Below are 27,918 nucleotides of genomic sequence, written 5' to 3'. Positions count from 1 at the left end.
TGTACAAATAAAAATTAGTGATTTGCCTTTGCAATTTTTAATTGTTAACTCATCACCCAACCGAAAACACTTAATAGGACTGATAATCCAAATAGATAGCCCATGCATCAACATTTTAGAGTGGGCATTTTTATCCTATCAGCCAAAAAATACCATCTGTACACGGATTGAACTATTAGCTAATATGATCATCAAAGGTAGAAGAAGGATTTGTGATCTGACAGGACAAGAACCTGAAATCCTGTTTGTACCTATAGCACAGAATTATTTAGATTGGCTTTTAGCAACATCAGAAATGTTTCAAATCGCTTTAGCCGAATATCCAGGTACTGTAACCAATAACTATCCTTCCACGAAAATTTTGCCGCTTTTACAAAATCAGGACTTTGAAGACATCCCTTATAGATCAGAAGTACCAGTTGAAGGGCTTACAGTATTTACTGATGCTGGAAGAAAATCGAAACGAGCTGCTATTGCTTGGTATGACAATAATCAATGGAATCATCAACTTCTTACAGGTCATACCGCCGACTCTTTACAAACCCTCGAGCTGAGAGCGGTGTTATGGGCCTTTCAACGCTGGCCCGACAAACCTCTAAATGTAATTTCAGATTCGCTCTACGTAGTAGGAACGGTACAGCGCCTAGAACGCGCTATGATCAAATCACTGAAGAATAACACCTTATATATGTTATTAATGCAACTTTTATTTTTATTGAATCAACGCACTAAACACTATTTTGTGACACATATTCGTAGCCATCAATTTGATCAAGGCTTGTCGATTGGAAACAACGTAGCCGACAAGTTGGTTGCTACCATCTGGAAAAATCAAAATATTAACCTGTTTGAGCAGGCCCGTTTATCTCATGAATTTTTACATCAATCTGCAAAAGTATTGGCGAAACAATTTGATTTAAAACTATCAGATGCCCGAGGCATCGTCCAATCCTGTCCTGCCTGCCAAAAATCAGGATTTGGTTTAGGTCTTGGGGTCAGCCCTCGAGGTCTGGGAGCCCTACAATTATGGCAAATGGATGTCACCCACATCACAGAGTTTGGACGGCAAAAATATGTACACGTTAGCATTGATTCTTATTCGCATGCAATCTGGGCCACTGCTCAAACAGGGGAAACAGCCAAACATGTTGTAAAACATATGTGTGCAGCCATCGCTGCTTTGGGGATTCCTCAAGAGATAAAAACAGATAATGGTCCTGCATATATCTCTCAAACATTCGAACATTTCTGCCGCTTGTGGGGCATTCGCAGAATCACAGGCATACCACACTCTCCTACAGGACAGGCGATCGTAGAACGCGCACATGCTACGTTAAAATCGCTGTTGCAAAAACAAAAGGGGGGAGAAATAGCCCCTGCTGAACATCTTGCAAAAGCGATTTATGTTTTAAATTATTTACGGTTAACAGGGGACCGTGAATCTCCTCCAGTTGTTATATACCATCTGTCATTTCAATCGGGAATACAGAAGATCGATTCAGTATCGGTAAAAGTACGATATCGTGACTTAAAAACTGGAGAATGGAAGGGTCCTGCAGAAATTAAGATGACAGGTCGAGGATATGTTTGTGTTTTGACAGACGAAGGTCCGAGGTGGGTGCCTAGCCGCTGGGTGAAACCATGGAGAGAAGAGTCGGGACCACAACAGGAGTTACCATGATAGGTTTTCTCACGTCATTCCTCTCCATCATTGGTAGTGGTCACTCATGGATTTCAGTACAACCACGTACAAATGTTTGGGTAACTCTAGCTAATAAAACAGGGCAAGATTCAATCTGTTTAGCGGCAGCAAATGCAGGCAACCCATTTATGACATGTTTAGTGGGGACTCCGATTGGCAGTAAAGAGTGGGAGTATGTTTGTAACTCCTCCACCATCAGGCATGCATGCAGACATATAGCTAACGATGTCAATGATTTTGAATATTAAAAAACAAACCCACAGATCTTGAAGAAGTATTGAAAAATATTCAAAGGATTGTAAGTCAGATTTAGATTTCTGGACAGCAGATAAAACAATTGTAGAAAGACTAGCTCTTTAGGTTTTAACTCATGGTTAGCTGGGTTAGGCATTTCAGGTTGGGGAAAAGATCTAATTATCCATGGGTTTATATTATTATTGGGATTATTATTATTAACTATACTTATATTAAGATGTGTTTTTAAATATTTCATGAAAGCCGTGGAGCGTATGATGAATGGAGTCTGGATTGCTCAAAAACAAAAAGGGGGATTTGTGGGATATCTGAAAAACCAAGGACATGTAGTGAGTAACCCAGACTCAGACTATGTGGACTTAATCTGCATTTAACGCAAGAGGAATTCAAGGATGCTGCGAAGGTCGACTGCGGTTTGGAAGACATGAAACAAGCAGATTAAGAGGAAGAAACTATTGGCTTGCAATGTTGAAAACAAGATATGGGAGAAGCGGGCAGTGCGTGTGAACTATTGTTATGAACGAATCAGAATATCGCTAGTAGCGCATGAACAGCATATTGCCAAACATAGTTAACCAATTAGCGATAAGTTTATGCATGATTAGGAAGGCAAGAAACTATATTAACTAAGCTGTGTATGTAATAAACCGACATTTTGCTTGATCATATTGATCGTGTGCTGTGTCCGTGACTTCCGCGTCAGCATAAAACCATCTCAAATATCACACAAAGGGGGGCACAGGAGCAGGAGAGAGCACTGTAGAAAAGCAAAATGAAAGCCATTCACCAACATCTCGGTTTTGAACAGTTGTGTAAAAATATCTGAAAGTTACAAATTCTGAAGAACCCAGCAGTCCTCTAGTCTCCTGTTTCACCCAAGGACCATATTTGGCCTCTATGAACTAGAGCGCAGGAGCACAAAGAAGCATAGCACATCAAATAAAGAGCATGCATGATATCGTTATTTATTGGCTTCATTACAATCAACCCATTTTCCATCTGGTGAATGAGAAATGTCCTACAGGACTCAGGCTGTGAGAGGGGTATACTGCAGAATTCCTTTTGTTTATATGGATAGCAATAGTAAGGAAAGCTTACACCCCAAGGCTTACATCCATAAGTGTGATCTTTCAACCATATCCTTATGGCCATTGTAAATGTATATTGTATCTAGTCAACCTTCTACTTTTCCAGTGAAGATTATATGTAACAAGTTTTGATGGTTATATCTTCAATAAGGGAAATTCCAGTAAAGATCATAGGAGTGCCTTTGAAATAAGGAACATACTGAATGATAACCATTAAATATTTATGGGGTTTCCTTTCCTGGTAGAAGAGAAAGCTCTGTGGTATTTGATAAACTTAAAATGAGACATACTGCAAATTTAAGTACCACTTAGAGAAAAGTTGAGAAAACATCTCATATGGTATTAGGAAAATAATATAAGATGTTGTGCATACTATGAGGCAATTTTTCTGACTTCTGAAGCTGTGAATCCTAGCATTGTCAGAGAAATAATCTAACTGAAATACAAGAAAGAACATCCTCAGAACGAAAAAGGATAGAGCAGGGGGTAGGGAGGTAAAAACAAAGCAGAAGCTAAATAGTCATCAACTGAATCAGTAAATGACTGCTTACAAAATTGAAAACCAATCAGGTAAGGACAGAACAAAGCTATAGAATGCAAAGCTCTTGATTTTCCTCTCAATTTTGGAGGGAGTGAGGTTTGTGTTTATGGATAAATAAAGACCTATTTCTATGATTTAGACATAAAAGATTATATGGTTTAGAAAACCCACAAACATTTTTCCAGAGATAGAGAAGCCTAGGAATATAAGGAACATTTTAGGAACCTCCAATTATAGCTAGGACTATAAGGATCCTGAAAAGCAAAACTATTAGGAATGGCAGTATTTTGCATCTGTGGTGCACATATGTAGAGTTAAAAATGCACAATGAAATTGCAAAGTCAATTCCTTAAAGTTAACATCAGAATTTCCACTGCCCATAAAAATCTTTGGGTTCACTTGCATGTGTGCCTCGGGGTATGGTGAGAGCTTACAGACTGGGCTGCTAGTCATCAGTTTGTCCCATTCTCATTGTTCTGCACATGCCTTTTGAATAATTCAGACTCAACTTTGAAGACAGAATTAATAAATTGCTTGCAGGTCTCTCTGTTTTACTTCTTCTTATAATACTTGAGTGCATTATGGACATGATTGCATTTATAAGAAGCCTGTCAAGACTGGGACTATTATAAAACATGGGAACTGAAGCACAGAAATATTAATGTCCAAAGGGCCTGTGTATTTTGGGTGCAATAATTTGAGGCTAATTTAATGCTGCTAGGATTTCATTTTTTTCAGACTTTTTAGCATTAGCAAGCATGTTACATTTACCAGTCCAATTGACTTTTGCAGCTATTGTGAGTGCTCTGCAGTTCTGTAAGTGAGACCCCAGCACATAGCAAGTGATTACCTGTTAAATTCTTGGTGATGTACTGCACAATAAATGTGTCAGAGAAAATTCAGTTGTCAGTGGCAGCATTTCACCACACTAGCTCTGCTCCATTCAGTAAATACTTTCCAGTTTGCTCAACAACGAAGGCTAGAAAAAGATAACAATGTCCTTCATTAAACAGTCCTGTCTCTTGTACTGGGTCTGACTGGGATGAAGCTATGAAGTTAACTTCCCCATAGCAGCCTTCATAGTGCTGTGCTTTGTATTTGTAGCTAGAGCAATGTTGATAACACATCAGTGTTTTGGCTACTGCTGAACAGTGCTTGCAAAGTGTCAAGGCTTTCTCTCTCTCTTCCCTCCCCAAAAAATGTGAGTAGGCAGGGGGTGGACAAGCGGTTGGGAAGGGACATAGTCAGGGCAACTGACCCAAATTGACCAAAGGAATATTCCATACCATATGACAGCATGCTCAGGAATAAAAGCTTGAGGAAGGGGGGACATTTGTGGTTATGGCATTTGTCTTCCTAAGCAACTGTTACATGTGATAAAACCCTGCTTTCTATGAAATGGCTAAACATCTTCCTACTGATGGGAAGTAGTGAATGAATTCCTTATTTTGCTTTGCTTGTGCACGTAGCTTTTTATTTCCTTCTTAAACTCATTATTTCGATCAAAGAGTGTCGTGGTTTCGGCTGGGGTAGAGTTAATTTTCTTCCTAGTAGCTGGTATAGTGCTGTGTTTTGGATTTAGGATGAGAATCATGTTGATAACACACTGATGTTTTAGTTGTTGCTCAGTAGTGCTTGCACTAGTCAAGGACTTTTCAGCTTCCCCTGCTCTGCCAGGTGCACAAGAAGCTGGGAGGGGGCACAGCCAAGACAGCTGATCCAAACTGGCCAAAGGGATATTCATAGAATCATAGAATCATTTAGGTTGGAAAAGATCCTTAAGATCATCAAGTCCAATCATTAACCTAGCACTGCCAAGTCCACCACTAAACCATGTCCTCAAGCACCACGTCTACCCATCTTTTAAATACCTCCAGGGATGGAGACTCAACCACTTCCCTGGGCAGCCTGTTCCAATGCTTGATAACCCTTTCGGTGAAGAAATTTTTCCTAATATCCAACCTAAACCTCCCCTGGCACAACTTAGGACCATTTTCCTCTTGTCCTATCGCTTGTTACCTGGGAAAAGAGAATGACCCCCACCTCGCTACAACCTCCTTTCAGGTAGTTATAGAGAGCAATAAGGTCTCCCCTGAGCCTCCTCTTCTCCAGACTAAACCACCCCAGCTCCCTCAGCCGCTCCTCATAAGACTTGTTCTCTAGACCCTTCGCCCGCTTCGTTGCCCTTCTTTGGACACGCTCCAGCACCTCGATGTCCTTCTTGTAGTGAGGGGCCCAAAAGTGAACACAGTACTCGAGGTGTGGCCTCACCAGTGCCAAGTACAAGGGGACAATCACTTCCCTAGTCCTGCTGGCCACACTATTCCTGATGCAAGCCAGGATGCTATTGGCCCTCTTGGCCACCTGAGCACACTGCTGGCTCATGTTCAGGCGGCTGTCAACCAACACCCCCAGGTCCTTTTCCGCCATGCAGCTTTCCAGCTTCTCTTCCCCAAGCCTGTAGCATTGCATGGGGTTGTTGTGACCCAAGTGCAGGATCCAGCACTTAGCCTTGTTGAAACTCATACAGTTGGCCTCGGCCCATTGATCTGGCCTGTCCAGAGGCCTCTGTAGAGCCTTTCTGCCCTCCAGCAGATCAACAGTCCTGCCCAACTTAGTGTTGCCTGCAAACTTCCTGAGGGTGCACTCAATCCCCTCATCCAGATCATCAATGAAGATATTAAACAGAACTGGCCCCAATACTGAGCCCTGGGGAACACCGCTTGTGACTGGCCGCCAACTGGGTTTAACTCCATTCACCGTGACTCTTTGGGCCCAGCCATCCAGCCAGTTTTTTACCCGGTGAAGAGTACACCTGGCCAAGCCATGAGCAGCCAGCTTCTCCAGGAGAATGCTGTGGGAAACGGTGTCAAAGGCCTTACTAAAGTCTAAGTAGACAACATCCACAGCCTTCCCCTCATCCACTAAGCGGGTCACCTTGTCATAGAAGGAGATCAGGTTAGTCAAGCAGGACCTGCCTTTCATAAACCCATGCTGACTGGCCCTGATCATCTGGGTGTCCTGTACGTGCTGTGTGATGTCATTCAAGATGATCTGCTCCATAACCTTCCCCAGCATTGCGGTCAGACTGACAGGCCTGTAGTTCCCCGGATCCATACCATATGATGTCATTCTCAGTATATAAACTGGAGGGAGTTGGCCAGGGGGCAGTAATTGCTGTTCGGGGACTGACTGGGCGTCAGTTGGTGGGTCGTGAGCGGTTGCATCACGTCTTTTTTCTGGGTTTTGTTCCTCTCTCTCTCTCTCTCGTTGTTTTCCTGTTCATTACAATTTAGTGTTAGTATTAGTATTAGTATTAGTATTTTATTTTATTTTATTTTATTTTATTTCAATTATTAAACTGTTCTTATCTCAACCCATGAGTTTTCTCACTTTCACCCTTCCAATTCTCTCCCACATCCCACCGGGGTGGGGGAGGGGGAGTGAGCGGCTGTGTGGTGCTTAGTTGCTGGCTGGGGTTAAACCACGACAGTCCTTTTTGGTACCCAACGTGGGGCTCAAAGGGTTTGAGATAATAACAGATTAACCAGAGCTTATTAAGGAATTTGTATCTGTTAACAGTTGCTGGTCATAATATTGATTCATCTGTTCTCGGTATTAGTCTACCTGATCTGCACCATGCTCCTGTTTTCACAGTACGTGTTAAAGATTGGTGTTGGGTTTTGCAGTTTGCTGTGCTCTGCAGTGATTAATGATGTTTTGCTTTGGAGACTTAGTATTAAAACACTGACCTTGAGCGTTATCTGGTATTTGGGTTCTGTAGTGAAGCCATCACTGTACTTCGGGTACCACCTCATGGAGACAATTAGCAATTTTACTTCTTCCTCTGAGAGGTTTTTTATGGAGGAAATACAGAATGGCACCTTCACTGCCTTCTTCTATGATGTTTCCTCCTTCATTACAACAACTTTTCAGTATCTTGAACATCCTTGGGTAGTTAAGATACATCTATTGGTAGTTCTTGGGAATATTGTTTCGGTTTTATCTATGGTTAATAAGCAGTTTAAGAATATCATCCAGAGATCTGCCCCAAGGCTGGATAGTTATGAGTGGCAGGGTGTGTGGGAGAGCATTGGCAAATGCCTAGGACGGTGGGCCCCTCCAGTATTTTGGAACTTCACCCCTGAACAAGTGCAGAATCCTGAAGAATTAGTAGAATATTTGGAAAAAGTATGCTGTCACCCTGGCAATTCTAGGGAGACACAAATCACCCCAATGTGCTGGGGCCTGGCCCATGCCTACTGAGCCGTATTAAACACTATTCAGAACCCTCAAGGGGAAAAGAAGGTCTCTGGATCTCATAACAAAACGACAGGCACTGCGGTTACTCCAACCTGTGTGACAGGCACTGCAGATACTCAAACCCCAGCGACAGGTACAGCAGCTGAACCAGAGGACCAACCCGTGCTGGTATCTATACAAGAAGAAATGTCAGAAGCAAAAGTTAGCTCGTTTAGAAAGGGATGATGAAAAAGCAGGGCCATCATGAGAACAGGAGGAGGAAGAGGAAGAACTCATAAACGAGACAAAAACCACGCGATCCCTGTCCCTGAGTGAGCTGCGAGATATGCGAAAAGATTTCGGTCATCATCCAGGCGAGCACATCATCACCTGGCTGCTCCAATGCTGGGATAACAGGGCCAGTAGCCTGGAATTAGAGGGTAAGGAAGCCAAGCAGCTGGGATCCCTTTCTAGGGAAGGGGGCATTGAAAAGGGGCACAAATCCTCAGCCTCTGGAGGCAACTCCTGTCAGGTGTGAAGGAAAGGTATCCCTTCAAGGAAGATGTTGCATGTCACCCAGGCAAGTGGACCACCATGGAGAGAGGTATCCAGTACCTGAGGGAATTAGCTGTGCTGGAGGTGATTTATAGTGACCTGGACAACGAGCAGTTATCCAGAGATACAGATGAAGTCCAATGCACACGACCCATGTGGTGGAAGTTGTTATGGAGCGCACCAACGTCGTATGCCAACTCATTGGCAATACTGACCTGGAAAGATGAAGAGGGACCAATGGTGGATGAATTGGCTGGCCAACTCTGGTAATATGAAGAAAGTCTCTCTTCCTCCCTTGTCTCGGCTGTGGAGCAACTGTGCTGGGAGTACCAGCAACTCGAAGAAGATAGGTCGTACTCCTCACCTGTATGGACCAGTATCTCAGCCATTAGGAGTAAGCGTTCTTCTGCCCAAGAGAGAGGATATAGAGGGTACATACCACAGGGCACCCTATGGTTTTATCTGTGTGACCATGGAGAGGACATGAGGAAGTGGGATGGAAAATCGACCTCAACCCTAGAGGCACGGGTACGTGAGTTGCGAGGAAAAACAATCACAAAAGGGGGTTCTTCCAGGAAAATTGCTGCTCCGGTTTCCAGTGAGCAGTTCCCCAGACAGAGCAGAAGGGCTTATCTTACTCCTGATTGTAATGAAGGAACTCCTGACTCATATTTACAAGAAGGGAGTAATGGATACTATGACCAGGACTAGAGGGGCCCTGCCTCCAGCCAGGTGGAGAAAAGGGACAATCGGGTGTACTGGACTGTGTGGATTCGATGGCCTGGCACATCAGACCCACAGGAATATAAGGCTCTAGCGGACACCGACACACAGTGTACCCTCATGCCATCAAGCTATAAAGGGGCAGAACCCATCTGTATTTCCGGAGTGAGAGGGGGATCCCAACAGCTGACTGTATTGGAGGCTGAAGTGAGCCTAACCGGGAAGGAGTGGCAGAAGCACCCCATTGTGACTGGCCCAGAGGCCCCGTGCATCCTTGGCATAGACTCCCTCAGGACAGGGTGTTTCAAGGACCCAAAAGGGTACCGGTGGGCTTCTGGTATAGCTGCCTTGGAGACGGAGGAAATTAAACAGCTGTCTACCCTGCCCGGTCTCTCAAAGGACCCTTCTGTTGTGGGGTTGCTGAGGGTCAAAGAACAACAGGTGCCAATTGCTACCAGAACAGTGCACCAGTGGCAATATCGCACCAACAGAGACTCCCTGATTCCCATCCATAAGCTGATTTGTCGACTGGAGAGCCAAGGAGTGATCAGCAAGACTCGCTCACCTTTTAACAGTCCCATATGGCCAGTGCAAAAGTCTAATGGAGAGTGGAGGCTAACAGTAGACTATCGGAGCCTGAACAAAGTCACGCCGCTGCTGAGCGCTGCCGTGCCGGACATGCTAGAACTTCAATACAAATTGGAGTCAAAGGCAGCCAAGTGGTATGCCACAATTGACATTGCTAATGCGTTTTTCTCAATCCCTTTGGCAGCAGAGTGCAGGCCACAGTTTGCTTTCACTTGGAGGGACGTCCAGTACACCTGGAATCGACTGCCCCAGGGGTGGAAGCACAGCCCCACCATTTGCCATGGACTGATCCAGACTGCATTGGAACAGGGTGGGGCTCCAGAACACCTGCAATACATTGATGACATCATTGTGTGGGGCAACACAGCAGAAGAGGTTTTTGAGAAAGGGAAGAAAATAGTCCAAATCCTTCTGGAGGCTGGCTTTGCCATAAACTAAAGTAAGGTCAAGGGACCTGCACAGGAGATCCAGTTCTTAGGAATAAAATGGCAAGATGGACGTCATCAGGTCCCAATGGATGTAATCAACAACATAACAGCCATGTCTCCACCAACCACCAAGAAGGAAACACAGGCTTTCTTGGGCATTGTGGGTTTTTGGAGAATGCATATTCCAAATTACAGTCTGATGGTAAGCCCTCTCTATCAAGTGACCTGGAAGAAGAACGATTTCAAATGGGGCCCTGAGCAACGACAAGCCTTTGAACAAATTAAGCAGGAGAGAGTTCATGCAGTAGCCCTTGGGCCAGTCTGGGCAGGACAAGATGTACAAAATGTGCTCTACACCGCAGCCGGGGAGAATGGCCCTACCTGGAGCCTCTGGCAGAAAGCACCAGGGGAGACTCGAGGTCGACCCCTAGGGTTTTGCAGTCGGGGATACAGAGGATCAGAGTCTGGCTATACTCCAACTGAAAAAGAGATATTGGCGGCATATGAAGGGGTTCGAGCTGCTTCAGAAGTGGTTGGTACTGAAGCACAGCTCCTCCTGGCACCCCGACTGCCGGTGCTGGGCTGGATGTTCAAAGGGAGGATCCCCTGTACACATCATGCAACTGATGCTACATGGAGCAAGTGGGTCGCACTGATCACACAACGGGCTCGAATAGGAAACCCCATTCGCCCAGGAATCTTGGAAGTGATCATGGACTGGCCAGAAGGCAAAGATTTCGGAATCTCGCCAGAGGAGGAGGTGACGTGTGCTGAGGATGCCCCGCTGTATAATAAACTACCAGAAAATGAGAAGCAACATGCCCTGTTCCCTGATGGGTCCTGTCGTCTTGTGGGGAAGCATCGGAGGTGGAAGGCTGCTGTATGGAGTCCTATACGACAAGTCGCAGAAACTGCTGAAGGAGAAGGTGAATGGAGTCAGTTTGCAGAGGTGAAAGCCATCCAGCTGGCTTTGGATATTGCTGAACGAGAAAAGTGGCCAATGCTCTGTCTCTGTATTGACTCATGGATGGTGGCAAATGCCCTGTGGGGGTGGTTACAGCAATGGAAGCAGAGCAACTGGCAACACAGAGGTAAACCCATCTGGGCTGCCACATTGTGGCAAGATATTGCTGCCCAGGTAGAGAACGTGGTTGTAAAAAATACGTCACGTAGATGCTCGCGTACCCAAGAGTCGGGCCACTGAAGAACATCAAAACAACCAGCAGGTGGATCAGGCTGCTAAGATTGAAGTGGCTCAGGCGGATCTGGACTGGCAACATAAGGGTGAATTATTTCTAGCTCAGTGGGCCCATGACACCTCAGGCCGTCAAGGAAGAGATGCAACATATAGATGGGCTCGTGATCGAGGGGTGGACTTGACCACGGACACTATTGCACAGGTTATCCATGAATGTGAAACATGTGCTGCAATCAAGCAAGCCAAGCGGTTCAAGCCTCTCTGGTATGGAGGACGGTGGCTGAAATATCAATATGGGGAGGCCTGGCAGATTGATTATATCACACTCCCACAAACCCACCAAGGCAAGCGCCATGTGCTTACAATGGTGGAAGCAACCACTGGATGGCTGGAAACATATCCCGTGCCCCATGCCACCGCCCGGAACACTATCCTGGGCCTTGAAAAGCAAGTCCTATGGCGACATGGCACCCCAGAAAGAACTGAGTCAGATAACAGGACTCATTTCCGAAACAACCTCATAGACACCTGGGCCAAAGAGCATGGCATTGAGTGGGTATATCACATCCCCTATCACGCACCAGCCTCTGGGAAAATCGAACGATACAATGGACTGTTAAAGACTACACTGAAAGCAATGGGTGGTGGGACATTCAAACACTGGGATACACATTTAGCAAAGGCCACCTGATTAGTCAACACTAGGGGATCTGCCAATCCAGCTGGCCCTGCCCAATCAAAACTTTTACGTACTGTAGAAGGGGATAAAGTCCCTGTAGTGCACCTAAAAAATATGCTGGGGAAGACAGTCTGGGTTACTCCCGCCCCAGGCAGAGGTAAACCCATTCGTGGGATTGCTTTTGCTCAAGGACCAGGGTGCACTTGGGTGATGCGGGAGGATGGGGAAGTCCGATGTGTACCTCAAGGGGATTTGCTTTTGGGTGAGGATATCCAATAAATTAAATTGTATGATGTTAGTTGCTATATAATACTGTATGTCATCACTTCTATGGTTGCTATATGCCATATCAACGGTATTACAGTTAGAATCACCACACACCATCTCTCCTGCCCTGAAGGACTACTATGACACATGGAGCCCAAAGTCATGGACTAAATGAACTCAACGAATGTTTTAGAGGGATGGCCCACAGACTTAGGGAACGACATCTGTGTGTATATATTAAAAGACAGGAAAATGGTGGTGGTTAATTGGAATGTATTGGAAAGTGCAAGACCTGGGTATGACTTATATGGTATAGAATAAGGGGTGGATATTGTCATGGTTTTGGCTGGGGTAGAGTTTTCTTCCTAGTAGCTGGCATAGTGCTGTGTTTTTGATTTAGGATGAGAATCATGTTGATAACACACTGATGTTTTAGTTGTTGCTAAGTAGTTCTTACACTGGTCAAGGACTTTTCAGCTTCCCATGCTCTGCCTGGTTCACAAGAAGCTGGGAGGGGGCACAGCCAGGACAGCTGACCCAGACTGGCCAAAGGGCTATTCCATACTGTATGATGTCATGCTCAGTATATAAAGCTGGGGGGAGTTGGCCAGGGGGCAGCGATCGCTGCTCAGGGATTGGCTGGGCATTGGTCGGTGGGTGGTGAGCGGTTGCATCACTTGTTTTTCCTGGGTTTTGTTCCTCTCTTTTTTGTTGCTGTTTTCCTTTTCATTACAATATTATTATTATTATTATTATGTTTTATTTCAGTTATTAAACTGTTCTTATCTCAGCCCACGAGTTTTCTTACTTTTGCTCTTCAGGTTCTCTCCCCCATCCCACCAGGGCGGGGGGGAGTGTGAGTTAGCGGCTGTGTTGTGCTTGGTTGCTGACTGGGGTTAAACCACGACAATGAGTCTTTTCCTCTTATTTTGTTTTTTTTTCCCCATCCTCTGGGAGAGGGGACTGAGTGACAGGCAGGGTGGGTGGCTGCTGGTCGGGGTCAACCCACCACACTACCGCATTTGGTGTGCAGAATAGACCCACTCAGACTATTACCAGAAACAGTCCCCCATGCAAATTGAAAGCAGTAGTTTCCTACGATTATGCCAATGAGTTTCTTCCCTTTCTTGGAGAATTTCTAAAATATCACTGAGGGAGACTGAGGGGAAAAAAGAGTCCAGTCACAAAAGGTGAACTCCTATTAGAGTTCCTATTGGAAATCCTATTCAGCAGTTTCAAACCTGAGCAAGGAGTGTGATGGGGTCTGGAAAATATAAATCCAACATGCATCCCTATATCCCTGTTTCCAGGCAAAATTTTAACTGATTTACTGGAAACCACTTTTCTTGTTTTGCACATCATGTGCAGATAAATAAGAACGGACCATGGAATGGCACCCCTTCTGTCTTGTGTTCTCAATACAGCAAAATATTATGGAGAAATCAAATAGGAACAGTTGGCTTTCATATACTTACATTTGCTAATTATAATGAATATCTGAAGCCTATCTATGCGTATGTTGCTCTGGTCAGTTTTGAAAATATAAAACACAGTGAAAGCTCTTTTGTTGCAAACTATTTAAAGTTCTATTTAAATGCCCTAACAAAATTTATAAAAGGGTAGGCAAATGAAATTCTATGGTTGTAAAAGAAGCTAATAGTCCCATCTGGCTTTAAACTCTATGAATCTTTGAAAAAGATATTAAAAGGTTACAGAGGCATTACTATTATCAACATAGAATTTTCCCCTTAGTTGTATATGAATATTTGGCTACTCCTTTCAAACCTGGTCTGTTGCTTGGAGTATAGAAGACCTGTGTTTCACTGGAACAATCACCTGAAAATACAGATTAGCTACTCTAAATCTAACTTGTTTTCAACTAAAGGCAGCTTCAAACAGTTGTTTTGTATATGAATCAATCCATTTTGTCATAATACACTACATTTTAGCCAATGTGGGGTCATATTAAATCTTGCACCATCATATCACAGAATTTGCATAAGGGTAATATGCAATGGATCAGAATATGCTGTAAAATGCCAGTCTCAGGTTCCTTGCCACTATTGCTACTTCCTGCTTCCACTGATAAGAGCAGCAAGCAATAGATATTTGCAAGTTGATTGATAGTTTGAAATCAATATCATAACAGTGCCATAAATTACCACATTACTCTGTAGTTCTCATAAGACCTTTACATGTACTCCTAGAACAAGACTTAAAAGGTGATTATTTACAATGGGAGAAAATAATTTCCTATCCAGTATTCATATATCCTTCCCAGAGTAGTTGCTAAGTTTCTTTGTCAACACAAGCTTAGTTACATTCTGCTGATGTAAAAGATTGAAATACAAAGACAGGAGATACCTTCCAGCTCATTGTATGCTTCTACTCCATATGGGAAAATCACTTGTTCACCTTTTAGGCAAAGATGAAACCTCTTCAGAAGCCATGGGCTTCTTGCACTTAACAAAAGTTTTGATGCAACTCTGACATACCAAAGCTCCATTTTTGTTTAGGCAGAGTTTTTTTTAAGCCCTTGGGCGTTCTGCACCATATTCAGCAGCGCTGCATGCCTGTTACAACATTCAAATTCAAGAGAATAATGAGTGATTCAAACCAAAGCTCTAGGGGAGAGAAAGATTCAACATCTAATTCAGGCTCCACAGTAAATGGTCTGAATATTCAGTACCTCAGCAGATCAGCTGAATATCCTTTTGCCACTCTCTGCCAAAGAATGCAGCACTCCTGTGCTTCACAACACTGAGTTTTAGCATAAGCTTTTTGCAGCTACTTATGAACTTTACTGTCATAATACCCAGGAGAGAGAGAAGGATTGCCCCTGTATAAATTATTCATAGCATCAAGATTTTTTGTGAATTCATCCCTCTAAGTTGTCTTTGATAGACTGGCTGCAAAGTTAGAGGAACCACAGAGGTCAAGTCCTGTTTTAATTCTCATTTAATAACATGATGATTACTGTTGTGACACTGTAGTAGATGTAGAACTGTTACAATATTTTCAATGGGTTCTGTGTTGTTACCTGCAAGCTGGTGAATCCAAAATCCCCTAGCATTTTCTTCCTGAAAGACTCGCACTGACTTGCATTCTTTTTTTTTAGTTTGTCCCAATTTCTAGCAGTTTCTACAAGGTTTCTTTGAACAAATAAGCCACAACAAAAGGACACAGACTTGGACGTGGTCTTTGTGTTTTCTCTTTGACCCCAGTTATTTGTTGCACAGATGACATATTGCTGTTGCAGTTCCATGGCATTTTTAGTTATCACCTCCAGTAATCCAGTAATTTCTAGTGCACATTTTTGGGCCAGCTCAGCCTTAACTAATAGCTGCTTTTTGGATTGCCTCCTTTTGCACACTGCACACTAAACAAACCCACAAAACAACACTGAAACTCTGCAACTCTACAAATCTCTGTTAATTTTCATAATTGAATCAAATAATAGAATTTTCTTTGCTTCATTCTTATTCTGTTTAGAGAAACATTTATTAGTAATAATACATAGAAACTGCATAGATTCATTAGGAATTCAAATAATTGTATTCAGTAAATATACACAACCTCATGAAGATTAGCTTCATACCAGCTACATTGTCTAGCTTTTAAAGTCAGACACACAGTGAGCATCAGTAGATGTTCAAATAATTTTAAGAGTTTTCATTAAATGTTGTTATACTATGCTGCAGTCTTTTAACCTGAGAGTTTCATGTATGTACTGAAGAGTTGTGCTGGTTTTGACTGGGACAGAGTAAATTTTCTCCATAGTAGCTTGTATGGGGCTATGTTTTAGATTTGTGCTGAAAACAGTGTTGATAATACAGGAATGTTTTAGTTACTGCTGAGCAGTGCTTGAACAGCGTCAAGGTCTTTTCTTCTCCTCACACTGCCCCACCAGTGAGTAGGTTGGAGGTCCACAAACAGTTGGGAGGAGACACAACCGGGACAGCTGACCCCCAACTAACCAAAGGGATATTCCATACCATACGATGTCGTGCTGCATTGGGTTTGCGTGGCAAGGTTTTGGTAGCAGGGGGGCTACAGGGGTAGCTTCTGTGAGCAGCTGCCCCTATGTCCGATAGAGCCAATGCCAGCCTGCTCTAAGACGGACCCACTGCTGGCCAAGGCTGAGACAATCAGCAATGGTGGTAGCACCTCTGTGATAACATACTTAAGGGAAAGAAAAAAAAACAAACCTGCACAATTGCAGCCAGAGAAAGGAGTGAGAACATGTGAGAGGAACAACTATGCAGACACCAAGGTCAGTGAAGAAGGAGGGGGAGGAGGTGCTCCAGGCGCCGGAGCAGAGATCCCCCTGCAGCCCATGGTGAAGACCATGGTGAGGCAGGTTGTCCCCCTGCAGCCCATGGAGGTTTATGGTGGAGCAGATATCCACCTGCAGCCCATGGAGGACCCCACACTGGAGCAGGTGGATGCCTGAAGGAGGCTGTGACCCCATGGGAAGCCCGTGCTGGAGCAGGCTCCTGGCAGGACCTGTGGACCCATGGAGAGAGGAGCCCATGCTGGAGCAGCTTTTCTGGCAGGACTTGTGACCCTGTGGGGGACCCACACTGGAGCAGTCTCTTCCTGAAGGACTGCACCCCATGGAAGAGGCCCACGCTGGAGCAGTTCATGAAGACCTGTAGCCCATGGGAAGGACCCGTGTCAGAGAAGTTCGTGGAGGACTCCATGCTAGAGCAGGGGAAGAGTGTAAGAAGTCCGAGGCCGCACCTTGAATACTGTGTCCAGTTTTGGGCCCCTCACTACAAGAAAGACACTGAGATGCTGGAGAGTATCCAAAGAAGGCCAACGAAGTTGGTGAAGGGTCTAGAGAACAAGTCTTATGAGGAGCAGCTGAGGGAGCTGGGGTTGTTTAGTTTAGAGAAGAGGAGGCTGAGGGGAGACCTTATTGCTCTCTACAACTACCTGAAAGGAGGTTGTAGCGAGGTGGGGGTCAGTCTCTTCTCCCAGATAGCAAGCAACAGGATGAGAGGAAATGGCCTCAAGTTGTGCCAGGGGAGATTTAGATTAGATATTAGGAAAAATTTCTTCATGGAGAGAGTGGTTAGGCATTGGAAGAGACTGCCCAGGGAAGTGGTGCAATCACAGTCCCTGGAAGTGTTCAAAAAATGTGTGGATGTGGTGCTTAGGGACATGGTTTAGAGGTGGACCTGGCAGTTAGGTTAACGGTTGGACTCGATGATCTCAGAGGTCTTTTCCAACCTTAATGATTCTATGATTCTATGATAAGTCCTCCCCCTGAGGAGGAAGGAGCAGCAAAACAATGTGTGATGAACTGACTGCAACCCCCATTCCCCTCCCCCTGTGCAGCTTGGGGGGAAGGAGGTAGAGAAATTGGGAATAAAGTTGAGCCCAGGAAGAAGGGAGGGGTGGGGGGAAGGTGTTTTAAGATTTAATTTTTATTTTCTCTTTACCTTACTCTGATTGAACTGGTAATAAATTAAGCTAATTTCCCCAAATCGAGTCTGTGTTGCCTGTGATGGGCAATGTGAATTGGTGAATGATCTCTCCCTGTCCTTATCTTGACCCATGAGCCTTTCGTTATATTTTCTCTCCCCTGTCCAGCTGAGGAGGGGAGTGATAGAGCGGCTTTGGTGGGCACCTGGTGTCCAGCCGGGGTCAACCCACCACACATGCTCAGCAACAAAAGCTGGGGGAAGAAGGAAGGAGGGGACGTTCAGAGTTCTGGTGTTTGTCTTCCCAAGTAACCATTATGCGTGATGGAGCCCTGCTTTCCTGGAAATGGCTCTAAACACCTGCCTGCCAATGGGAAGTAGTGAATGAATTCCTTGCTTTGCTTTGCTTGCATGTGTGGCTTTTGCTTTACCTATTAAACTGTCTTTATCTCAACCCACGAGTTTTCTAACTTTTACTCTTCTGATTCTCTCCCCCATCCCACCTGGGGGGAGTGAGCAAGCGATTGTGTGGTGCTTAGTTGCTGGCCGGGGTTAAACCATGACAAGAGTATATGTAAATTTTGATAAATAAGAGATAACAGTTCCTGGCATTTTGATGAAGTATCTGCAGAATGTCACAGGGAAGGAATTAGAGGAAATCTTTCCACAGGAGTCAGGTGTGCTGAAATGGTGTGGGATCTTTTGGGTTTCTATACAAGACTGGAAGCCTAGTCCTCCTGAAGTTGAAATGGGTTTTGCTGTAAGACTCTACCTGGAGATTTTGATTATTACAGTGTTTGACTTCATTTGTTTTTTTACTAGAATAAGGCTGAACAGAAGCAAATCCCATGAGAGATGCGTACCCTACTGCAGAGGCCTTACTCAACATTTTGTTGCACCTGTTAATATTTGCCATACATGTTGAAATGGTGCAAAGGACTTTGTGTGATAATTTGGTCAATGGGTATGTCACCTTAAATGGTAAGATAGCATTTGACATCAGGATGGTGTCTTGACGAGGCTTCTCCCTACACTGAAAGCTCCTGATATTCATTTCAAAGGGAAAAGGAGAAGCTAATATAAGCATATTCTATGATTATTGCATCAGTAGTCACAGAGGAATTACAAATTTTTTTAAGTTGGGGTCCAGCAAACAGACTTCACTCCACATGGAAAACTGCCAACAGGGTGGTAATAGAGATAGCATCAGGAGACAAGAGAAATTTCAATTGGGAGAGAACTGCCTATCAGGAGTGGAGGCAATGGGCTAGGACGGACCTGGGGAACTGGAGGATGTATGCTGTCAGTTTTTGATAAAGGGTATGGATAAATTTGAATCAAATTACTCAGGCCTTTATATAAATGTACCAAGATGCCCACTATGCTGTGAAGTTATGGAAAGGTACACCGAAGCATTAGGAAAATGTGTATTTAATATTGAACAAAACCACTAAGTTCCCTGTAAGCAGTTACTGCTTATAACCCGTTATCTACTCTGGGTAGCAAATACTCAACCTTTCTGTTTAGTGTTTTTTAAAGGTTTAATACATTTATTCTGGAGAAAATAAAAAGGTGGAGCCTGGGAATGAAGTACAGAATATAGAAAACTCTCACAGCAAGCAGAGAAACAGAAAGAAGAAAAAGCCAAGGGAGATTTGCTGCTTTCCAGGAGTTTTAATGCCATGATCTTTTTTTTACAACGTAGTAGTCTTTTTCACTATGCATGACAGGATTCATGAGAAGAATTCTCAGCATTTAAGAGCTTTTAAAATATGAATGAATGTTATACATAAAACAAGGTATTTTCTTTTATGCACATCTCTCTCTGACCCTCTGGCACCTTTTCTTCAGAACTTCTCACTTCAGTAGTTGAGGCATTTATTGCTAGGACTTTCTACCCTTATTTCTTCAAGCAGAAGGAAAATACCTTAAATCTATTGCCCAGGCAGAAGGAAACTCATAGAAGTAAATAAAAGCGTTTCCAAAGAGCTACAAAAACTCATTACTTAAAAGCCTTGCAAACAGAAAAGAATTGCCTGGCAAGAAAAATTCAAGAGCAGGCTGCAGTGCTTCAGTTCCCTGGGTTACTGCCTTAACCTGTGTAAAAATTATCCCTCTAGAGGCCAGCAGAGTATCAAAAAACAGTTACAGTGAACTAGACTGTAAGGCCCTGTAGAACCAACTCTTAACCCGAATTAACATTTAAAACTTCTTCCAGCTGTCCAAGGGCTGCATCTTGCATTCAAACTGAATTGTCCTGCAGTTACAGTAGGAAAACAAAAACCATAACATTATCTATATCATGGATCTAAATTTTTTAAGTAAGTAGGGTCATAGAAACAGAGAGTACTCACTAAAACAGATATATTGCCCTCATTCATATAGGGAAGATCTGCTCTTTTAAGAAGCATGTTTGAGATTAGTATATGCTTAGGAGAGACAATATGCCTCATGGTTAGAGGGGGGAGTGGGACTCTACCCTGCTCTAGCATTTATTTGCTGTCTCTGAACTTCTGTGTCTTGGTTTTACCATCTGTAAAATAGATACTGTGATACTTTTAATGCACAGCTGACCTGGGAGAAACACCTCCTTCTTCATAAAAGTGACTGGAAGATTAATTACTGTAATTAATTACACAGAAGACCCTCAATAAAAAGTGCAATGGGAATGCAAAGCAATGAGAGATTTGGCAAACAAAGCATGTGTACTTGTACTTGAAGCACGCTGAACATATAACTTCTTGGTACTAAGGGAGCCGACTAGGAAAGGTGCCCTCCTAGATCTGTTGTTTGTAAACAGAGAGGGACTTGTGAGTGAAGTGGTGACTGGTGGTTGTCTTGGACACAGAGACCACGAAGTAGTTGAGTTTCAAATCGTTGGCGATATGAGAAAAACTGCCAGCAAAACTTCGACCCTGGATATAGGGAGAGCAGAATTCGGGCTGCTGAAGGAGCTAGTTAGTAAGGTCCCCTGGGAATCTGCTTTTGAAGGTATTGGGGTCCATGAATGCTGGTCACTTTTTAAGAGCCATGTCTTAAGAGCACAGGCAATTCCAAAGTGTCGGAAGTCAAGCAAGCAGGGCAGAAGGCCGGCTTGGCTGAACAGGGATCTTCTTCTAGAGCTTAGGCGGAAAAGGAAAGTGTATGGACATTAGAAGCAAGGACAGGTGACATGGGAGGACTACAGAGATGCTGTTCACCACTGTAGGGAGAAAATTCGTGCGGCCAAAGCTCGATTAGAGTTCAAGCTGGCCAGTACTGTGAAGGACAACAAAAAAGGCTTTTTTAAATACGTTAACAGCAAAAGGAGGATCAGAGATAACATTGGTCCGTAACTTGATGAGGTCATTCACCTCACAAATAGGGACGTAGACAAAGCAGAGATGTTTAATGCCTTCTTCACCACTGTCTTCAACACCGATGATGGGTCCTGGGAGCCCTGTGCTGGAAGACCGTGACTAGGGGAATGCTAAACTCTTAGCCGACCCTAAACTTGTTCGAGACTTGCTGCTCCACCTGAATGCGCATAAGTCCATGGGGCCCAATGGGATTCATCCCAGGATACTGAAAGAGCTGGCTGATGTTATCACAGGACCTCTCTCCATTATTTTTCAATGGTCTTGGGAGTTTGGAGAGGTCCCAGTCAACTGGAAGCTGGCAAATGTAGTCCCAATTTTCAAGAAGGGTAGGAAGGAAGATCCTGGTAATTACAGGCCTGTCAGTCTTACTTCAGTGCCTGGTAAAATTATGGAAAAGGTTATTCTGGGAGTTATTGAAAAACACTTGAGACACAATGCAGTCATTGGTCATAGCCAGCATGGGTTCACAAGGGGAAAGTCCTGTTTAACTAACTTAATTTCCTTTTATGACAGGGTCACCCATCTAGTTGACCAAGAGAAGCAAAGATTTTGATACTGTCTCTCACAGTATCCTTCTGGACAAAATGTTCAGAATGCAGCTAGACAAGTCCATAATACATTGGGCAGGCAATTGGCTGACGGGTTGGACTCAAAGAGTTCTTGCTGACGCGGAAGTCACGGACACAGCACACGATCAATATGATCAAGCAAAATGTCGGTTTATTACATACACAGCTTAGTTAATATAGTTTCTTGCCTTCCTAATCATGCATAAACTTATCGCTAATTGGTTAACTATGTTTGGCAATATGCTGTTCATGCGCTACTAGCGATATTCTGATTTGTTCATAACGATAGTTCACACGCACCGCCCGCTCCTCCCATATCTTGTTTTCAACATTGCAAGCCAATAGTTTCTTCCTCTTAATCTGCTTGTTTCATGTCTTCCAAACCGCAGTCGACCTTCGCAGCATCCTTGAATTCCTCTTGCGTTAAATGCAGATTAAGTCCACATAGTCTGAGTCTGGGTTACTCACTACATGTCCTTGGTTTTTCAGATATCCCACAAATCCCCCTTTTTGTTTTTGAGCAATCCAGACTCCATTCATCATACGCTCCACGGCTTTCATGAAATATTTAAAAACACATCTTAATATAAGTATAGTTAATAATAATAATCCCAATAATAATATAAACCCATGGATAATTAGATCTTTTCCCCAACCTGAAATGCCTAACCCAGCTAACCATGAGTTAAAACCTAAAGAGCTAGTCTTTCTACAATTGTTTTATCTGCTGTCCAGAAATCTAAATCTGACTTACAATCCTTTGAATATTTTTCAATACTTCTTCAAGATCTGTGGGTTTGTTTTTTAATATTCAAAATCATTGACATCGTTAGCTATATGTCTGCATGCATGCCTGATGGTGGAGGAGTTACAAACATACTCCCACTCTTTACTGCCAATCGGAGTCCCCACTAAACATGTCATAAATGGGTTGCCTGCATTTGCTGCCGCTAAACAGATTGAATCTTGCCCTGTTTTATTAGCTAGAGTTACCCAAACATTTGTACGTGGTTGTACTGAAATCCATGAGTGACCACTACCAATGATGGAGAGGAATGACGTGAGAAAACCTATCATGGTAACTCCTGTTGTGGTCCCGACTCTTCTCTCCATGGTTTCACCCAGCGGCTAGGCACCCACCTCGGACCTTCGTCTGTCAAAACACAAACATATCCTCGACCTGTCATCTTAATTTCTGCAGGACCCTTCCATTCTCCAGTTTTTAAGTCACGATATCGTACTTTTACCGATACTGAATCGATCTTCTGTATTCCCGATTGAAATGACAGATGGTATATAACAACTGGAGGAGATTCACGGTCCCCTGTTAACCGTAAATAATTTAAAACATAAATCGCTTTTGCAAGATGTTCAGCAGGGGCTATTTCTCCCCCCTTTTGTTTTTGCAACAGCGATTTTAACGTAGCATGTGCGCGTTCTACGATCGCCTGTCCTGTAGGAGAGTGTGGTATGCCTGTGATTCTGCGAATGCCCCACAAGCGGCAGAAATGTTCGAATGTTTGAGAGATATATGCAGGACCATTATCTGTTTTTATCTCTTGAGGAATCCCCAAAGCAGCGATGGCTGCACACATATGTTTTACAACATGTTTGGCTGTTTCCCCTGTTTGAGCAGTGGCCCAGATTGCATGCGAATAAGAATCAATGCTAACGTGTACATATTTTTGCCGTCCAAACTCTGTGATGTGGGTGACATCCATTTGCCATAATTGTAGGGCTCCCAGACCTCGAGGGCTGACCCCAAGACCTAAACCAAATCCTGATTTTTGGCAGGCAGGACAGGATTGGACGATGCCTCGGGCATCTGATAGTTTTAAATCAAATTGTTTCGCCAATACTTTTGCAGATTGATGTAAAAATTCATGAGATAAACGGGCCTGCTCAAACAGGTTAATATTTTGATTTTTCCAGATGGTAGCAACCAACTTGTCGGCTACGTTGTTTCCAATCGACAAGCCTTGATCAAATTGATGGCTACGAATATGTGTCACAAAATAGTGTTTAGTGCGTTGATTCAATAAAAATAAAAGTTGCATTAATAACATATATAAGGTGTTATTCTTCAGTGATTTGATCATAGCGCGTTCTAGGCGCTGTACCGTTCCTACTACGTAGAGCGAATCTGAAATTACATTTAGAGGTTTGTCGGGCCAGCGTTGAAAGGCCCATAACACCGCTCTCAGCTCGAGGGTTTGTAAAGAGTCGGCGGTATGACCTGTAAGAAGTTGATGATTCCATTGATTATTGTCATACCAAGCAATAGCAGCTCGTTTCGATTTTCTTCCAGCATCAGTAAATACTGTAAGCCCTTCAACTGGTACTTCTGATCTATAAGGGATGTCTTCAAAGTCCTGATTTTGTAAAAGCGGCAAAATTTTCGTGGAAGGATAGTTATTGGTTACAGTACCTGGATATTCGGCTAAAGCGATTTGAAACATTTCTGATGTTGCTAAAAGCCAATCTAAATAATTCTGTGCTATAGGTACAAACAGGATTTCAGGTTCTTGTCCTGTCAGATCACAAATCCTTCTTCTACCTTTGATGATCATATTAGCTAATAGTTCAATCCGTGTACAGATGGTATTTTTTGGCTGATAGGATAAAAATGCCCACTCTAAAATGTTGATGCATGGGCTATCTATTTGGATTATCAGTCCTATTAAGTGTTTTCGGTTGGGTGATGAGTTAACAATTAAAAATTGCAAAGGCAAATCACTAATTTTTATTTGTACAACTGTTGTCAAAACCTTTTTTATAATGTGATCCAATGCCTGCTCTTGTTCCTTCGTCAGGCTTCGTCGTTCATTGGCTCTGGTTGAGGTTCCCAACAGAGGCATCAAGGGAGCTAGATCATCATTAGTTATTCCACTAACTGACCTTACCCACTGTAAATCTCCCATTAGTTTTTGAACATCTGAGAGCGTCTTAATGTCTGTTTTGAGTATGATCTTCTGTGGTCTGACTGTGCTCCCAGTAACTGTCCATCCTAAATATTGCCATGGATTTTGTCGTTGTACCTTTTCTGGAGCAATTTTAAGACCTTTCGGTTCTAAGGTTTCTATTAACCTTTGTAAAGTTCCTTCCACATCCATTTTTTCTCCAGCAATTAAGATATCATCCATATAGTGAAAAACTAGTAAAAATGGATGCTTCATTCGGAATGGTTGTAAGGCCCATGCTACAAAATTTTGACACAGAGTAGGTGAGTTTTTCATTCCTTGAGGTAGTACCACCCAATGGTATCTTTTTGCCGGTTCCTGTTTATTGATTGATGGTACTGTAAATGCAAATTTTTCTGCATCTTCAGGATGCAAAGGAATATTAAAAAAACAATCCTTCAAATCAATGATGAGGAAGTCCCAATTTTCTGGGATCATCACAGGGGAGGGTAATCCTGGCTGTAATGCCCCCATATTTTGCATTACAGCATTCACCGCTCGTAAATCATGCAACAATCGCCATTTTCCAGATTTTTTCGGGATGGTAAAAACGGGTGTGTTCCAAGGGCTTGTGGAAGGCACAATGTGACCTGCTTCTAACTGTTCTTTAACTAAATTTTGTAAAATATGCAGCCTCTCCTGTTTCAGCGGCCACTGGTCTACCCACACTGGCGTTGTCGTAGTCCAGGTGAGTTTTAAGATGGGCTGCTCAACCATGGCCGCTCCTAAAAATGCTGGGTTACAAGTTTGGCTCCCATTTGGGATAATATATCCCGACCTATAAGAGCTACAGGCAAGTGCATTACATATGGCCTTGTGGTAACAGTGGCACCGTCTTCAAAATTGAATGCTATCAGTAATTTGCTAATCATCGTGCATTGTGCCCCCCCGACTCCCACAACACTGGTAGCTGCAGGTACCAGTGGCCAATTACGAGGCCATTTTGTGATAGGGACAATAGTTACATCTGCCCCCGTGTCAATTAACATTGACAGTACTAAAGATTGTCCATTAGGATGTCTTAATGTTACCCTTTCTTCAGGTTTTCCCTTGGCAATATCTATTGCTAATAACACATTTGGTACTCCTGTGGATCCAAAACCTCCATGCCCACGTACAATTGAATGCGCTTTAGGGACACACGCATGAAATGGTATTAATTGAGCTATTTTAGACTGTGCTGGTATTGTAAGTGGTGGCGTTAAGGTATATACCATAATCTTTATGGTTCCACAGAAATCCGCATCGATGAGTCCTGGTACTATAAATATACCTTTTCGTGATATTGAAGAACGGCCTATGAGCAATGCACTCAACCCATGCCCTAGAGGTCCTTGTTGATCTGAATCAGTTAATTTAACCTCAGGCGTTGTTAAGGTTATGTCTACTGCTGTTGCCAGGTCCACTCCGGCGCTACCGGCTGTGGCGGCTGCGCAGCGGTCCAAGCACCCTGCACTTGTGTCTTCACGTGTGGGTGTGGCGCGCTCCGCGCCGTGTTTCCCGATTTTCGACATTCTTGGGTGCCGTGATTATCTTTTTTACAATTCGTACACCATTTTTCTTTCCGACCCTCAGTATTAATTGGACTCCTACATTCTTTTTTAAAATGGCCTAGTTTTCCACAATTAAAGCACTTCTTGTCCTTTTTTCCCCCTTGCTTTTTTGATACCAACGGCTTCACTGCTGCACCTACAGCTGCGGCCATAACCGCAGCCTTTTCTTGTTCTAACATTCGCTCAGCAGCCTCTAGCAACTGTCCTGTGCTGGATCCTCTTGGCAACACACTGAGTGCTCCTTTTGTTTTTTCATTAGCGTTATCAAAAGCAAGCATATCTAAGAACTTTACTTTCATTCCCTCATCCATATCTGGTTGAGCCATAATTGCAGCGTGCAAACAATCAATAAACTTGCCGTACGATTCAGTGGGTCCCTGCCTTACAGCGGTAAAAGCAGGTCTAATTTTCTCATCATGCACGTTAATAAGAGCTTTATAAGCTAACTCCTGACTCAATTGCAATGCCTCGGTAGCAAACTGCGCTTGCCAATCAGGTCGCGTAAAAGGCCCTGCGCCCATTAACATTTGAGCCTGGATTCCGAATAACGGATCGCCTTGTTGTCGAGGTATTGAAGCTGCCCTATCACAGGCAGTTTGCCAATGTTGGAAAAATTGTAGTTGTTGCGATGGTGGTAATAGCATCTGGACAATCATTCTAGAATCATAAGGAGTTAATAACTGTGCTGAAAAAATGTGCTGTAATATAGATTGAGTATATGGTGATTTTAAACCATATTGAGTAACAGCGCTTTTCGCTTCTTTCAATATTTTCCAGTCCAGTGCTTCCCATACACCTCTCCCGTTATTATCAACTACAACAGGAAAAGCCATGGGTAAAACCTGTCCCTCTATCATGGCATTCCGGATAACACCTTTCCATCGCATTGACGGATCCCCAACTCCTCCCACCAACATCCCTTGCCCGAATACACCCCCCCCCCCCCCCCCCGATGGTTGTTGTGGTGGCAAAGACGGAAAAGCACCAGTTTCCACCGGTGTCCTAGTTGGAGCAAAAACGTTGGGTGCTGACCGTCCTGGGTATAATGCGGACAGTGACGTTGGTGGGTTTTCTGGCGGGGCCGCCAATCGCGCTTCTAAAGTCTCTAGTCTTTTTATCAATTCCTGTAATTCAGCTTTCTCCTCTAGAACACCATTGTTTTCCTCCTCCTCTTCGCCACCTGGTGGCAAAGGAGGGTAAAGTGAGGTGGTCGCCACCGGTGAGGGAGGTCGATTTGGTGGATCGGCCTCATCGTAACTCGGAGGGCGGTCCGACTGTGGTACATCGGGCGATGGCGGAGTAGCCTCCGCAGCGTTTTTTTCTGGTGACTGCACTTCGGTGGTGGTGGGAGCTGCAGTTGCAGTCCCTGCTAGGATCCGGACCCCTCCTGCAACGCGGGCTGGGGTCGCTGCAGGGATTGTCGGACCCGAAAACAACATACTGGTTGCAGAGGTGGGCCCGTCACCTGGAGTCAAAGCCGCAAATGCCGATGCAGCGACTTGCCGCTCCTCCCCCATGCTTTTTAAAGTTTCATGAATCAGTCTCCACACAGTGGGGAATTTGCTCGTCTCTTTGGATCCCTATTTCTTCCCACAGTTCTGCCCCTATTTTCTCCCATGTCATAGCATCAAAGGCAACTCCAACCGTGGGGATCAAATCCTTTCCTTTTGCCCAGAGCAATAATGCTTTCAGAGTAGACGAGTCACAACTTATACCTCTCGTTGAGAGGATATGTTGGAGGAGCTTAACCACCGCTGACTCTTCTTTTGTCATGGTAGCCCC

Source organism: Platalea leucorodia (assembly GCF_965183815.1).
Source record: "Platalea leucorodia genome assembly, chromosome: W".
Classification (NCBI taxonomy): Eukaryota; Metazoa; Chordata; class Aves; order Pelecaniformes; family Threskiornithidae; genus Platalea; species Platalea leucorodia.
Note: the sequence above shows the minus strand (reverse complement) of the source record.